Below are 8,990 nucleotides of genomic sequence, written 5' to 3'. Positions count from 1 at the left end.
TTAGGAAGCTTAATTGTGAATCTCAGTTTTCATTGGTAGATTTAATGTAGAAACTAAAGGTTTCCAACTATAGCCAGTTTATGGATGTTAACTACAGGACAACACTGTTCTAAGAATAGTTCTGGTGATTCAGACCAAACTGTTTAGGACCATTGTAAAAGAGTAACATCCTTTAATCTGCATGTCAGGACTGAGTGTGCAGAGATGGTATTTAGGCGAAGTAGTGGAAGAGAAAAAAAATAATCATGTAAGCCTTTGATATTCACAACCTTTTATGGAAATACACTTCAGCAAAGTTATAGATAGTGTCAAAAAGTGCTTTCTGATTTTTGAAACCTTCTGTGATAACAGGAAGAATAAAAAGCATGAAGTAAAATTATGAAAAACTAGTTGTGCTTTGTTGAAACTGTTCATGGTGTTACATTCTCATATCCTCTTCTTTTCAGATGACATGTTCCTAGTCTATAATCTAGCCTCATACAGGAATTGATACATATCTTTCATCCTTGTTGCTTTTCCTGTACTGGCTTAGTTCTGTTATACCCATTTTGAAGTAAAGAGAACTGGGAAGGCTCAATATAAGATTTGCTCCATGAATTTATACAGTAAACATAAATATGTCACTTTATTCTCCATTGTTCTCTATTACTTACAGCATTTTTCAGATCACTTCTGAATACTTTGAATAGTGCATGTTTGCACACAGGTCCATCCGGGACCACACTATTAAACTTCTTTTATCATGAAAAACTGCTTTCCTTCATACAGTGTTGCTTATCTTTTAGTCAGTTATTAATGCTTGAAGGCTGTTGCCTTTTATCTGTAACAGCTATACTTCTTTAAGAGCCTCGGAGATATCTTGACACCACTCTTTGAAAATCTGAGTTTGCTTTTACTCTTGTCCACATGCTGTCTGACTCCTTCAAAAAAACCCCCCAAAACTTTGCTTCCCTCCTTTGGCAGAAGTATGCCTCTTTTTTCAAAGTTGGTTTAGCCAAGATGTCTGATAGAGCGCAGAATTACTATATGAAGCTTTATAGAGTGTTATGTCACTGTTCAGAGTTGGTAATAGAGTGCGGAGTCTTATCCTTTGGACTATGTGAGCATCTGATCAAAGCCTGTACAAAAGCAGCCAGAACTCAACTGATCCTCTTTCCTTTTATCCCTTACCATTATGATTTGCAGCTTTGGTTCTGCTAGCACCTTTACTTGGGACCTCTTGCTAGTCATATAGCAGGCTGTTTCCTTCCATCTGTGAGGCAGCCAAGCACTCTAGGGAGGGCTTTTTTATGGGCTTCTCTATAGTTACCCAGGTTCTCGTCATCTACCAGCTGTAAAGTTCCAAGGGTAGCCCCCAAAGAGCTTCTGAGAAACACTGTAATGCAGAAGAAACACCTGCTTTCATAGTGGTATGTTCTCTGCAAGCTGAATAAATAACCAGAGTTAATTCAAGGGTGTTAGAGAAAGTAATCTCAGGTGCTGTTACCAGAACATGGAGCCATGGGTAGCAGTTATACTTAGTCTTAATAAAAATTACTGCATTTATTGAGTGATATACTTAGATTGTCAATCCAGCAGAATCCCAAAACCTGAAAAGTAGTAACTCTCAAGAAAAAGTACCTAGTTGTGTGCCTGACTCTTTATAACTTGCCATCTTAAGCAGTCCGCTGAAGAGTAGATCTGATCCTCAACAGCATCAGGCTTCAGTTGCAAGTTTAAATTCAGTCTAAGTATCTGGCTGGGTAAGACACCTGGATGCACAAAAGCAAGGCATTTGAGGCTCATTTGAAAATGGTCGTAACTCAGGTTTATTTTATGTGGATTTTTATCCGTTAGTTCATCAGTTTGTGGTGATATTGGCCTAGTAGTATATGTAGTTCCCTATCAGATTTGTCATGCATATCATGTCTTTCTATTTTTGGCATGATGCACTGTTTCCCTGGAGACTCCAGAGTGACTCTGTCCTTGTCTGCTCTGGGATGGAAAAGTCTGTTTTCTGGTCAGATTCTCACCAGTGTTTATCTTAAGTCCTAAAACACCTTCAGATGCTGAGTCTGATCCTTCTTCCCTAAGAGACAGTGGTCAGAGGTCTGAGCTTGCCTGCTTGCTACACTCACCAAATGGTCTGTCATGTAAATGGCCAGAGTTCTGATCACTCCTCTTGCTCATCTCATGAGGAGATATCACACTGTAACATCACCTTGTCACATATAAAAGAAATAACTTAATCAAATATATCACAGCTGGATTTCACAGTCTTTAAGGTCTTTTAGAGTCTTGGCAAATGGTCACATCTGCCCAGTGTCACAAAAAAGGAAAGTATATTATTATTTCAAAGATAGACCTTTAATTGAAAAGTAAGTTGTTATACCTTGGATAAGGAGGATTTCTTGTGTGTGTATTTTGCAATGGATATTGATATTGGCAGATGTTTATCTGCAGGAGAATTGATGAAACATCTTTCTAGAAGAAAAAGTGATTTGCTTACATGCAAGACCAGCATATTCATTTGCCCTTGGAGGCAAATGAAGAACTAGCCTCTTTGATACAGAGCTATTTTTGTCTTCCTCTGAACACTGCTTATCGTGCATTATGCCTTTTTTTTTTTTTTTTTTTTTTTTTTTTTAATGCTGACAGCAGATACAGCCAGCCATTAACCTCAAGTACTTCCTATTTAAAGACAGCACCTCAAGTCAGTTCATTCAATTGTGTGAGACAGAGGCCTTAGGTCACTTGCTGATGATGTCAGAGGCCTGATCCTGAAATGGCATGTCAGCTTTTTACATCCTGCTCTGTTGGGAAGAGTACAGCTCCATAGATCTGGAATCTACTTTTGTCAGGGTCTTGTTCTTGGTGCTGCAGTGAGTTTTTGCAATATCACCTTTTCGTATAATGAGGCTAGGAAGAGGGGACATGTATATACACCACTAGATCAAGTGTTGGAGAAATAAATTTGCACCCCTCAGGCAGAGTGCCCTTGGCAGAGAGGGGATAGTGCTCCCAGTAAAGGTAGCATATTTACCGCTGGATGATGGGAGCATCTTTACAGCATAATTGTCTCTGCAGACTAGGTAAAATCTATGTTGAGGCCTTCTGTCCTGCTTTGTAAGGCTAATAGGCTAATGTAGCTGCTTGAGTATTTTTAAAGTAGTAAAGTTTGAGGCACTTATATTTAGAAAGATTTGTCTAGAGGTTGATATCCAAATTACTGACTCACTGTGTGAGAGGATGGTGGTACAGAGAGAAAGGCGTGAGCAGTCAGAGAACTCGATCTGCCTGAGCATTTGTTGCCTAGGTTTTGAAAATAAAGTTAGTTCCAATTAGAGCGATCTATTCAAATTTGTTCCCCAGCATTCTGTTTTACCTTGTGATAACTACATTCACGGTGTAGACTGACAAGATGTTTAGCAGTCCTGGCAGAATTGCGGTTGACTGATGTAAACACTTCCTGCCAGCATATGTTGAATAGCTTATATTTGTCAAAGTCAATCCATCCTGGTCTCTTCCTGTCTGGATCAGTACCAGAGCAGAGTCTGTACTTGCAAGAATGAACAGCCAGTCAGTTTGTGGGAACTCTGTTCACTGTATCTTCTGAACTGTATTTGCTGTGCCTTTGTTGAAAATATGCCTTTGTAAATTCAGAGGAAAAAATCCCTCCTGTTATGATTTAGCACTGTTTAGTATAGTTCTGGTATTATAAATTTTTACCTGGTACACCATTTGGCCTAAGAGCAGTGTCTGAGCTAACTTGTTTGGTGGCTCTACCACACACCAACTAGGAGGCTGACCCAGGGATTAATAGACACCTGTTTGTGCAGAAATATTTTTCTTCAAACTGCTTGTGTAAAAATTTCAGAGGCGTGAAACAGTTCTGTCTTTGCTGTACATAAGCACATGAAATACGATCAGACCTTTAATGTGTTTGAGAATGTCCACTTTGGTAAATTCATTGCTCTAGATTTTTAGTGAGTATAACCGCAAAGTCCTACCAGTTCAGATCAGACGCTGGCTGCTTAAAGCTGCCTAGAGCTCGTTTTCAGAGGAAACACATTCAGAAGTTGCTGATAACTCAATTCCAGGATAATATGCTTTGAGTCTTCCCTGGATGAAGCAGACATTATTTCATTTGCATTCGGCGTGTACATTGTGGGCTATCAAACTCAGGGCATTCAGACTGAGGAAATAGCTGGTAGTCCTGTGCTCCTCTGCCTCATGGCTCTGTATGAATTTCTCAGGTTTTCCTTTAGTATCTGCTTATATGAGTTAGCAAAAAATTGCAAGTTTCTTTGGGAAATTGTATTCCAAATATTAATGCTCTAGTTTATGTTCTGCTTCTTCCTCAATTTGTTAAATTCTTAACTGGAAAATTTAAAACTACCTTCTCTTGTAGTGGAGGTTGCTTTTCCTCAATAACAAATAGAGTGTAGCTAGCATTTACGAATGTTCTACTGTCTGGCTCCAGCACCTCTAATTCATCTTGTGATTTGCAGAAACACGCTACTACTTGCTTTTCCCCAGTTATGCCATCAGAGAAACTGAAAGTGCACTATCATTAGGCCTACTAAAGGTAGACGTTTCCTCTGATGCTCGTTTAAATGCCAGTATACTTCACAGGTTAACAATGGTCCTGGTAGTGGTCTCTTTTTCATACAGACAGCCAGGAATTTAAGCTACTGGATTAGCATACTGCCTCTGCAGAAAATGGCCAGATTGAGATCCCAAGCTACAAGACCATTTGCTTGCATATACAATAGACAGGAATGCTTGTATCCTTAGTCAAGTGGTATAGCTACATTGGATAGAAAGAAGGTCTGGTAATATGTTTTGTTTTTTTTTTTTTTTTCCTCTGTGAAACTGAGTTGAAACATGCGAAAAATTTAATAAGAAAAAGTAGATTTCGCTGTAGGCCTGGAGTCACATTTATCTCTTTCATTTGTGGAAAAAGCTTATTGATTGTGATAAGTTACTGATCTTAGATGAATTAAATAAGCATTTCCCCTGTTGCTGGAGAGCAACAATAATTATTTTCAGAAAAGGAAAGCTTGACCATGGGCAGAAATTAGTGCTCTACCACTAGCCCTTTATCTTCATCATGAGTAATTATCTGTTACTGCCTGATTAGGAAAGAAAGCTGTTTATTCTTCCCTCCCACTGGGTCCAACATGATGCAGTTCTCATGTTGTACCATGTCAGCCAGCATATCCTCCTGTCCCACAGCACAAAATGTTGCCGTCATACTGCCCACTGAATGTGCCAGCTGGCTATGTAGTGAGCCTGGGACAGCTGTTGATGAAAACAACTTAGTTCAGCACCAGGGATACTGTCACTCCATATGGCTATATACTGAGGGAGATGGAAAAGATCTTCTTGAGCTGGAGGTCTGCATGTGTAAGTGTAGAGAATTTTGCTAATGAACCAAGTAATCTGATGAATTATGGGGATGGGAACATCTCTCATCATGCAAATTTTAAATGAAAACTTAGGAATTTAGGGAAAGAATTGAGCTGGATTTTAGCATTTTTGTTTCTAAAGTGGAAGAGTCTAAGCAGTCAGTATGATGTAGAACTTGGCTGAGATTAAATTCATCACTGAATCTAGGTGATGCTCTTATAGTGGAGTGGAAAGAATTAGTGCAGTTGTATTAAGGTCTCTGAGAGTCTCATCTTGAATATGATGTACAAGCTTTGGTAAACTATTTTCAAGAGGTGAAGTAGAATAAATGAGAAAAGCTCTTAAGATACAGGGAACAAATCAGACTAATGAAGAGAAGGTAGTTCTGTTTGTTGGAATGTTTAGTTTAGTGAAATGAATGCTGGATTGTGGACTGTAAATCATTAGGGATAACTGAGAATGGAAGAGGTGTAATGGAGGGAACTGGCGAGACATGGCCCAAGAGCATGCACGTGCAAACAAGTACAAAGACACATGTGTTACCAAGCTAGGAAATTCCTACCAAATAGTTGGTTGACTTTGGAAGAATTTTTTCATGGTAAAATGGCACAAAACCAGGTGGTGAAACACTTAGAGAAGTAGCTGTATTTCATGGTTGCCTCTAACAACAGGACTAGTAATCCAGGAGGCCCTCATAGTACAGGTTTTTTATCAGTGGCTCTTGGCTATGAGTTTTACATCACTAAGTTAAAAACTTGACATGTCTGTTGCCTGGACTACAGTTAGTTTTGTTGTATGAGCAGTAAACTAGGGGATAGTTTAACTTGTCTTCTAGCAAGGATATCATTTAAGACATATCAAGACTATCACCCTGTTGTAGCCAGAGTTAATATATAGCTCAAATAGTGCAAAAAAAGCTACTTGGGTAGTTCCGCTGTACTTACACTGTACTTACTTTCCTTCTCGTAGAAGAAAGAGCTTATAAGTTAGTTCTGTTTCCCCTAACTTTTTTCCAGTGTAGGACAAACTAAAGAGGGGTAAGCTTCTTCATCTTCTGCTTTCAGGACAGAAACAAGGACCAAACAATGGTGGTCTGATATGAACATTAGACACTTACCTGTTGTTATGTTGATCTGCTTTTGTGAGCAAGAGGAACATGAAAACCAGTAGAATCCCAAGTCAACCAGCACCTCTTCCTCCTACTGTCCCATCTGCTAGATACTTGGGCTGTGTTGATGCAGTAAGATGTACTTGACTAACCCTTGCTTGCCGAATTATCTTCTGGTTTCATGTGCTCATTCTTGAAATCTAGGAAAAACAGCAACTCAAAACAACTCTATGCGATTGTGACAGGAACTGCATCCCCCCCCCCAAGCCCCGGCAGGCGCTGGCACTTTAAACATGGCGCTGGTCGGCTTTTCCCAGCGGCGGCTCTCACGTGCGCACCCGGGTAGGGCGCAGCCCCGCGCCGCGGCGGGAAAAGGCAGGCGGGACCCCGGTCGACAGACAAGGCCCGCGGCCAACGAAACAGGTCGGTTGAGAGAAGTTTCTGGAACGCTGACCATATATGGCCATGGCTCGGACCCGCCTAGGTTATAAAAGGGGCGCCCGGGAGTGACTCTTTACGTGTGAGGCGTTTTCTCTGGAGTAGGTGGGGCTGTAATGGGGATCTGTCCCCTTGAGACTGCACTACTACCCAAGGAAACTTAATGGGATTGAGTGTCCTCCCCCTCTCCCTGGGTGACTGAATGCTTTTTCAGGATATCCTTGAGCTAGCTGTTGCCCCTTGGGGTGAGGGACTGCATTTTCTGGGTACTCTTGAGTGAGAGGTTTCCCTTTCAGTGAGTGAGTGTGTGCACATGCTTCGGAGTCATTGTTCTTATGTGTGGTTATCCTGCTGTGTTGCTGTGTAGTAATAATTTCCCGAGCTGGTACACTGAATCAATAGTTTGTTAAATGTTATCAAAGCATTGTTTTGGTTACCTCACTTGTCTCATTGGTTTTGGCTGCTGGGATTTGGTTGCAGATTAAAGTTTATTCAAGTTTATTATCTGTATGAAGCCACGTATACCTTTGTAACAGTGAGTATGCTTTTAGTGGGTTTGGACTGCCTCGCTCTCCTCAGACTGCATAGAATTTGCAGGTATTTTGCTACTTTTTTCCCTGTACAGATCATACTATTGAAATATTTCAATAATCCATCACAAGGATGTTGTGGAAATTATTCCTCTATTTCCAGGTTACCTTCCTTCCTTAACTACTGTAATTGACATGTATTTGCCTTGCTATTTCATACATTGTCAGATACATATACACTATATACTCTCTTTAGCTATCTATCAAGGATATTTTTCTAAAACAACTGTAACTTCAGTCTGTACACTCTGATAGCTGCAACAAAGCTTGCTGCAGAGCAACTAATACCTGTGAAGGAGGTCAGGAATTCAGGGTTTAACTTGAGATTTCATCATAGCCATATGCTTTCTTTGAACATCTAAGTCAAACTGTCTCCAGAATTATGTCAACATCATATGCTTATACTCTGGCACCATTCTTAAGCTTTCATGACTGTTGAACCTTCCACAGTTCTGAACTCTGCCTTGCTGTCACCTCAATCACTCACTGTTCAGATGACTACAAGTGTATAATTTCCTGATGGTTGAAATAAGGCTTCCAAATTGTGGTCTTTACATTTCTCTTTATCATTAATTTTAGTAATTGTGCTCCTACTGTATCTGTCATTAGTCTTGCCACCTACCCTCAAGATAAGCTGGTCTATCATTAATTTATCAGACTGAATGAGTGGAGCACCTTTGTGATCTAGAAGTAAAAAATAGTCTGCTGCTGTGTTCCCCTAGTTCTCCCCTAGGCATTGCAAATAAAATCCTCAACAGATGTCTGAGGAGTGTGTTCTTTACAACAATCTGGGCTACACATAGGCTAGTAAAACTTGTTAGTTCCCTCTGTGCTGCTGCTAATGTGAGCTGGATTAAGATATGCTAACTTCATTTTCACCTGTGGTGTTTTTGGCAGCAGTTGGAGCAAAGCTCAGATTGCTTTCAAGTATGTGCATGATTCCATTAGCTGTCAAATTACTAGAAATGCTTCTGTGGTGAATCAGAAAGCAGATTTACAGTGCTAATTCTGAGTAGCCACAATTAGGTTGGCTTCACAGTACAAGGTCCAAACCTCCTCTTTAAGAAAATACTTGCTACTTGAGGGATGATACAGGGAAGATACTACACTGTGGTAATTATGTATGGTAAAAGATTTCTGATGCAGTGGACCTAATCAGTTGTGCATCAGTGAAGAATCTCAGAAAAATCCACTTGTATCAAGAGTGTTACTATTTATGTATATGGAATATAATTGTGCTGAATCAGGAATGCTGTGCTACAGAAAGTAGATTTAGGTCTTACTGTATAGAATGAACTGAGAATGCTGAAACCATAGGGTATTTTGTCAAGAATCTTTTTCTTTCATGGGATCTCTGAGGTTTTATTTAGCAATGATTCAGTAAAGCCAGGTGTTTCTAAGGATAGTAGCCCTTAATGAATGTGGGCTTTGACAATTCTCAAGTGAGCACCCAAGCCAGCAAT

The sequence above is a fragment of the Tyto alba genome, unplaced genomic scaffold, assembly GCF_018691265.1.
Source record: "Tyto alba isolate M040663 unplaced genomic scaffold, T.alba_DEE_v4.0 Super-Scaffold_10, whole genome shotgun sequence".
Taxonomy (NCBI): Eukaryota; Metazoa; Chordata; class Aves; order Strigiformes; family Tytonidae; genus Tyto; species Tyto alba.
This window is presented reverse-complemented; position numbering follows the sequence as displayed.